The sequence below is a fragment of the Polyergus mexicanus genome, unplaced genomic scaffold (assembly GCF_030449975.1).
Source record: "Polyergus mexicanus isolate NDT 795.1 unplaced genomic scaffold, iyPolMexi1.0 SCAF_9, whole genome shotgun sequence".
Lineage (NCBI taxonomy): Eukaryota > Metazoa > Arthropoda > Insecta > Hymenoptera > Formicidae > Polyergus > Polyergus mexicanus.
Genome location: NW_027223329.1, coordinates 5,151,386 through 5,158,674, shown reverse-complemented (window position 1 = coordinate 5,158,674; position 7,289 = coordinate 5,151,386). Strand labels below are relative to the sequence as shown.

General features: G+C 41.1%; 1 pseudogene; it reads right to left on the bottom strand.

Annotated features, from left to right (window-relative positions):
• Positions 1 to 3,833: 3,833 nt before the first annotated feature.
• On the bottom strand, positions 3,834 to 5,485 carry LOC138936422 (putative nuclease HARBI1; annotated as a pseudogene).
• Between the last annotated feature and the right edge of the window lie 1,804 nt (positions 5,486 to 7,289).

The following is a 7,289-nucleotide window of genomic DNA, read 5'->3' as shown; positions in this document are numbered from 1 at the left end:
TTATTTACTTTCTATGAGCAATATGCGATGACAAGAAGAATAGTAATCGGTACAGGTGCCATTCTTTACTTTCGCTATTATGTTGCTTTATTACTATCGATACTTCGTGTCTCATATCCACAGACTTCTATATATTGGGTGATTGCATAAGTTCGTGCCCGATTTAAATATAAACTTCAATAGATTATATTTTAGAGATAACACTTTTATTAATCATTTATATAGTCTCCATTCTTTTCTACAATGGTTTTCCAACTATCTATAAGCTTGTCGATTCCATTTTTAAAGAAAGAACTTGGTTTTTCTTAAAAAAAGTTTGTAAGGTGGTTTTCGACAGCTTCCTCGGAATTGAGATTCTTGCCATTTAAACTATTCTGCAAAGACCGGAACAGATAAAAATCTGAAGGCGCAATATGTGGAGAATATGGCGGGTGCTGCAGAATTTCCCATTGCAACTCCTGCAGTTTTCCTGCAGCTTATTCCTTTCAGTCAGGAGATGCGGCACCCACGTATCAAGCTTGGAAATGTATCCAAGCTTTTTTAAATGACAAAAAGCGGTTGAATTATCGATGTTCAGCCTCTCAGCAATATCCTCAGTTGTAATCCTTGGGTTTCTTTCCACTAAGGCATGCATAATGTCATCATCAATGTCAGAAGGCCGTCCAGAGCGGGGTTGATCCTCCATGTTGAAATCACCATTTCGAAATCTGCCAAACCATTTTTTGATTGTTCGGAGAGCAGGAGCGCGGTTCAAATAAACGCTTTGAATATTTTTTTGTGCAATCCCAACATTCACGCCTTTCCGAAATTCATATAGCATTACATGCCGCAAATGCACCTTTCGTTCTCCATTTTTAATGATTTCTCTTATGCACAAATGGACTTATCTGAACAATGTCTGACGCTAAATTGACATAAGACAACGTCATCTATTCGGTGTAAGCAACAATTACCACACGAAAACAATAGAACTCCGCCATGCAGTAACTTAATGCCATCTATGAAAATCGGGCATGAACTTATGCAATCATCCAATAATATACTAGACTGTGAACTCCAGACTTCCGTTCCGGCCTCGGTCAAGTGCGGACGTCTTCTTGGTGTCGAGTTTAAGTAATAAGTGCTCGAGTTTGCCTAACAATTTAGCCTTACGTAGCGCTGCAGTAAAAAAGCTCTTTTCAGAGCTAGTCTCCTTTTTTGATCAAAGTATCTAACCATACTCGGATTAATCCAAGGAACAAGTGACACGTAATTTTAGGCTGGCTACGTTACGGGTCTTTGTCCGGCGTGTGCCCGCCATATTGCATCATCCATTCCCGCGTGTGTCGTAGTGTGATATTCTTTTTCTATCTTTTGCTTCTGGCTTTTTGCACATTAAATTAGCTAGCACACCGGATACTCTAAATGCCGCAATGCCGCCTCCGCGGGTTAGCAGTCGGTCGCGGTCACCCGTAAAAAATAAAAAAAAAAGAGGTCCTTCCCTCTCAAACACTAGTGAAAACTCACCTAATCCCGAAACTCAAGAAGCGATTCTTAATCTAATCGCTAGCAATCTCAAACCACTAATACCACTAGCTAATGATTCTTCCGACAGCGATATGGAAGTCGAATCAATCTCACAAGAAACTCCCCCGCTATCATCCAAACAGAAAGCTCAATCCGAAAAAATAATCGCCCCTCTTGATCCAGGAACCCCTAGTGATTCAAGTGCTTTAAACTCCACGTCTCTCAAGAGGCAAATCCAAAAATCTCAAGGAGAAGACGACCCAATCCCAAAAAAGCTCAATGCTTCCAGAATCATTCCAGACTCAGTCCTTAACAACAGATACACCAAATCCTGCCAAGGTCCATTTGAAATTGTTATTTCCCCCACAGGAGCAGCCAACACCTCCATTCACCCTCTCACAGTGGGCCGTCTCCTCAGCTCCACTCTTAAGAAAGACATTTTAGAAATCAAAAAACTAGGGTTCTCTAAGATATCTGCTCAATTCAAATCACGGGACGCAGCAAACAATCTCATCAATAACCCAATCCTCAACGCCAACAATCTAATCGCCTTCCTTCTTACAGGGTTTCGAGACAAGGAATAATAAGAAATGTTCCACTTGACCTCTCCGAAAGTACTATCAAGGAAGAAATTGACTGCTCGGTTGGGATTAACTCAGTGCGGAGGCTTAACAGAAAGGTTATAGATCCATCGACAAGATTGGTAAACTATACTCCCTCCAAAGCTATTGCAATCACCTTCGAAGGACAGGACATCCCACAGTCTCTTTATCTGTATATGGTCAGGTACGAAGTCTCGCTTCTAATCTCGAACCCCTCCCTCTGTTACTCCTGCTATCGCTATGGACACATCAAGTCCCAATGCAGAGGACAACCTCGTTGTCCCCTCTGTGGGGATAAATCCCACGACAACACCTCCTCTTGCCCAAACAACAATCAACCTCCGTCATGTATCAATTGCAAAGGATCTCATAAAACCAATGACCGTTCCTGTCCTGAATGGATCAAACAAAAAAGCATACTTGAACTGGCTGCCCACAAAAATATCCCTATTATAGAAGCCAAAAAAATCATTCGCGGAAATAACACCAGAACGCCCAACTTCTTCAACTTCTCAAACTTTCCCGAGCTCAACAATTCTCCCACCCCAGACATGCTGCAACCCTCCTCCCCATACAACACATCCTCCTCTCCCGCCCCGTGCTCATACGCGCAGGTCGCTAGCAGCTCATTAAAGTCTCCGCATTATCATAATCTCCTCCACCCCGCCACCTCTCCCTCTCTCTCAGCCCCCCATTCGCATTTTCCTTCTCACTCTCCCTCTTCCTCCCCCCCCCTCCTAAAAAAATACTCTGTCTTTTCTTCATCTCAACCAAATCAACCAGGGTCCTGGCCCCACAAGCAACAGAGTCTTTCCTCCTAATGCTCTTCTCATTTCTCCAGACGGTCGTCTCCCATCATACGCTAACGGGGTAGCCATCCACCCGCCTTCCTCCTCCGTCCTACCCCACTCTCCCAACCCCTCCCTCTCTACCCATTCCTCCTCTCCTTCTCCCTCTCCCGCCCCCCTCTTCTTCCCCCCTTCCCCAGAGCTTCAATCTTTCCTCTCCCCATTTATTCCTCTCATAAAAACTCTTTTTGAAAAAATCTCTCCATTCCTAAAAGCTTTCGGGATATACGACGATCTAAAAAAAATTATCCAGGACCTACTCTTCGCATGCCCTCCCACTCATACTCCCCCCACTTACTATGAATCTGCCTAATTCAGTCACCTTCTTAGACTCCTCCTCTCCCCTCAAAATCTTACAATGGAACTGCCACTCAATCTCTAATAAAATCGACTCCCTTCGATCCATCGCAGAGGATTTTGACATTATCGCTCTATCCGAAACCTGGCTCAAACCAGATTCCTATCTCTCTCTTCAAAATTACCATATCATCAGAAAAGACAGTCTGTCACACAACTCAGGAGGGCTCGCCCTAATTGTTAAAAAAAACATTCCTTTCAAAATCTTAAACGACTGCTTTCAAATTCCCAACAAACTAGAATCCCAATCCTTGATTCTTCCAATCGGAAATCAATGCTTCCAAATCACCTCAATTTACAGATTTCCCCAATCCCCCCTCCGAGCCTCGGAATGGAATGATTTGTTCATTTTTGCCAATACCCACCCTTTTCCCCTTCTAATCGGGGATTTTAACAGTCATCACACGGAATGGGGTTCTAACCGCATAGACAGCTCGGGAGCAGCTCTGCTGGCCTCAGCTACAGATCACTCCTTCATATGTCTCAATGACGGCTCCTCCACCTTCCTTACCCGTCCAAATCAAGCCAAGTCCGTCATCGACTTATCTTTTGCGTCTCCTTCACTATACTGTTTATGCGAATCGAAAGTCTTCTCTGTAGCGGGATTCTGTAACTCCTTAACGACGAAAATCGCTATCGTTAGCTACCGACAATTGTCGCTTGCGCGATCGACGATCGTAATTGTAAGTGATTCTGTAACGTGGCCTTAACGATTATAATCGATGCAAAATTCGTTACAGATGCATCGAAATAATTCGATAGATGTGCAACGTAGTCAGATTTTAAGCAGTTAAAATCTAGTCACTTTTGAGGGAATTTATGAACGTCTTAGCATTGTGGTAACTCTGGGTTGAGTTATCATTGGTGGGAAGCGAGAGAGAATAGCCGCTATCGAGTGTCTCTCGCGGAGAAGAATAAAATTCTCGCTGTCGAGCAAGACTGTTGTAAATAAATATAGTGTATATAGTGTATATAGTGGTTATATTATATGTTTATAATAAGTCCATCATCCTTACATCTTTCCGGAAAATATCGAACGATTCTTCTTTCGGAAAGAATATTTAGCTTTGCTTTCTCGCTTAATCTCTTACAGATTAGTTTGTGATTTTTAATTTTAACAAAGTGCAAACACAACAACTTCATCAATTGGAAAATGTCACATATCTATAAATATGTATTTTGATAAATATAAAATATATACAATATACAAAATACATATGATAAAAGAAGTTTAAGGTTTGGAGGGACTTTAAAAGTCGCACTTCAATGAGATATGTTCTCCGTTCACCACGATTGTATGCGCATTCCATAACTCGTCGTGCAGCAGAAGCACTCCATATATTGTATATGCATCGTGCCGTGCTCCGGGATATCTTGCATTAACATTTAGTACTTTTAAATTCGGGTCACATATCTAAGGGATCAAACATTGTAATTAGTTATTAATACATAAAACACGCTGTACCAATCAATGATTTAAATATTTACCATTTGCACATTTAATGAATGATATCCATGATGATTAACGTAGGCTTCTTCATGCTCTTTGGGAGCAAGAATCGCTACGTGAGTGCAGTCAATTGCTCCTATACCTCCTTCAAATGGCTGACGTGCATTTTGAAATTGCATTCTCGCTAGCTGCCTGGCTCCTAGAGTCATAGGAAATTGTACCCACTATCTAAATATTAAATCGTTGATCGCATCTGTTGATAGATGTCTGGCTCATGCAAATGCCCCATTGCTCACCCACAGGACGTTGAAAGCAGCCAGTTGCATAAAATCTCACTGCCGATAATACCTATAATATATGAAATTTATATGAATACCATCAACAAACTCAAATAAAAATTAAAAAAAAATAAAAATAAACACTCCCAAGAAAACAAAAATATATAATACATTGTATTGTAAAATATATGGTGTTATAATTTTTATTACTTTCTTTTCTGTAGACAGTCCAGTGATCCTTGTTCGCTGCAATCGAGGTTCTAATGCATCGATGAGATCGAAAATTAAGTCCGGTATTAGGCGGTACATCTCCCTAAATTCGTTGTTCGTCAAATCAAATGGATCTTTTGTTGCTCGCAACAATTGTCGTTGTGTCCTTCGTTTAAGGCGTTGAACACGATCTTCCATTCTCATTAAATCTAAGGCAAGATAGCCAAGAGCCATCTTAAAACGAAAAGTTAAGAAATTATTTTATGGGAAACTATTAGACAAAAGTTAAAGATTCAAGGAACAGAAAAACTTGTACTTACTTTCAATCCGTATTATTACCGTAATAGCTATATTTTATCCAGCAACTTTTCTAATTCACTATGTCACATGTCACATATATTACACAACATGCATACATTACATACATCAACGTATTACCGATTACACAGATTATCGTTAACGGCTTAGCGAGACCTCCGGTATCGATCGCAATCGCATCGACAATTTTCGGAATTCAACGATTCAAGTTATCGAGAGTTGTCGATAACTGCTAGTTACAGAATAACCTTTTGCGATAATCATCGATATCGATAGTTAACGATAGCGATTTTCGTCGTTAAGGAGTTACAGAATCTCGCTACTGACCTCCACTTTAGCGATCATTTCCCTATTTCCATTTCAATAAACTGTAAAGTCAAAAGACATACCTTCTTCTCTCACAAAATTAAGATGAAAAAGCCTGATCAAATCCAATTCACTTTTAATCTTCCAAAACTTTCCCTCTCTATTAGGTGCTATCTCCACTCCTTCTACCGCTATAGAAGTATACGAAAAATTCACCGCACACATCCTAGAGCAAGTCCCCATTCATACCCGCTCCCAAAACTCTATCCCTCGCAATTCTCTTTCTCCTCCTCCTCTTCCCAAGCGTTCCTCTCTCCCCGCCCCGTGGTGGGATGACGAATGCGTATCAGCCTCATCCAATCGGAAGAAAGCTCTTAAACTATACAGACGCAATCCCTCTTTCTCCAATTACCTAAACATGAAAAAATCGGAGGCAATAGCCAAACGCACTCTACGATCAGCAAAGAGAAAAGGATGGAGAAACTTCTGTAGTACCCTAAACTTCCGCACCCCTCTTCAGCACCTATGGAAGATGATCAAAAGATTCAAATCCAGACATCTGGGCCTTCCTTCCTTTCCAAATTCTTCTAACTTCGAGATTCCTGAAGGTATAAAAACCTTAATTTCAACTCTCTGTCCCCCCTCCGCCCTTTGCAAACAATTCTCCTCCTCTACCGACTTTCCTCATCCTGTATCCTGCAGGATGTTCGACAAACCTTTCACCCTTTCCGAACTTACCAGCCATATTAAAAACCTCAAAATAAAGTCCTCTCCAGGATCGGATCGAATCGATTATAGAATGATCTCTCTCTTGCCGGATCAATACCTCCCAATTCTGCTAGACATTCTAAACAACATATTTGAAGAGGGAATTTTCCCCGACTCTTGGCAACAATCTATTGTTTTTCTAATCCCCAAAAACTCCCCGGGTAAATTCCGACCAATTTTCCTTACTTCCTGTTTCCTAAAACTAACGGAGAAACTTATTCACTCTCGTCTTGAATGATGGGTGGAAAAAAACAAAATTCTACCTTCAAGACAATTTGGCTTCAGAAAAAGAAAATCCTGCCACGATAATCTCGGTGTACTGCTTACTGACATCTATACAGGTTTTGCCCTCAATCAACCTACAGCCTGCTTGTTCCTCGATATTGTCGGAGCCTTTGACAACGTTGTTCCTAACATCCTTATAGAAGATCTAATCGAACTCGGTCTCCCTTCCAAACTCTGCCAATTTATATATAACCTCATTCACATGAGGAAATTACAATTTGTTATCAATGGAGAAATTTCCAGCACCCTATTTTCCTATAGGGGAGTCCCCCAAGGCTCAATTTTAAGCCCGCTTCTCTTTAACATATACATCTCCAAAGCCCAATCAATCCTCAACAACAAATGCGAAATCCTACAATTC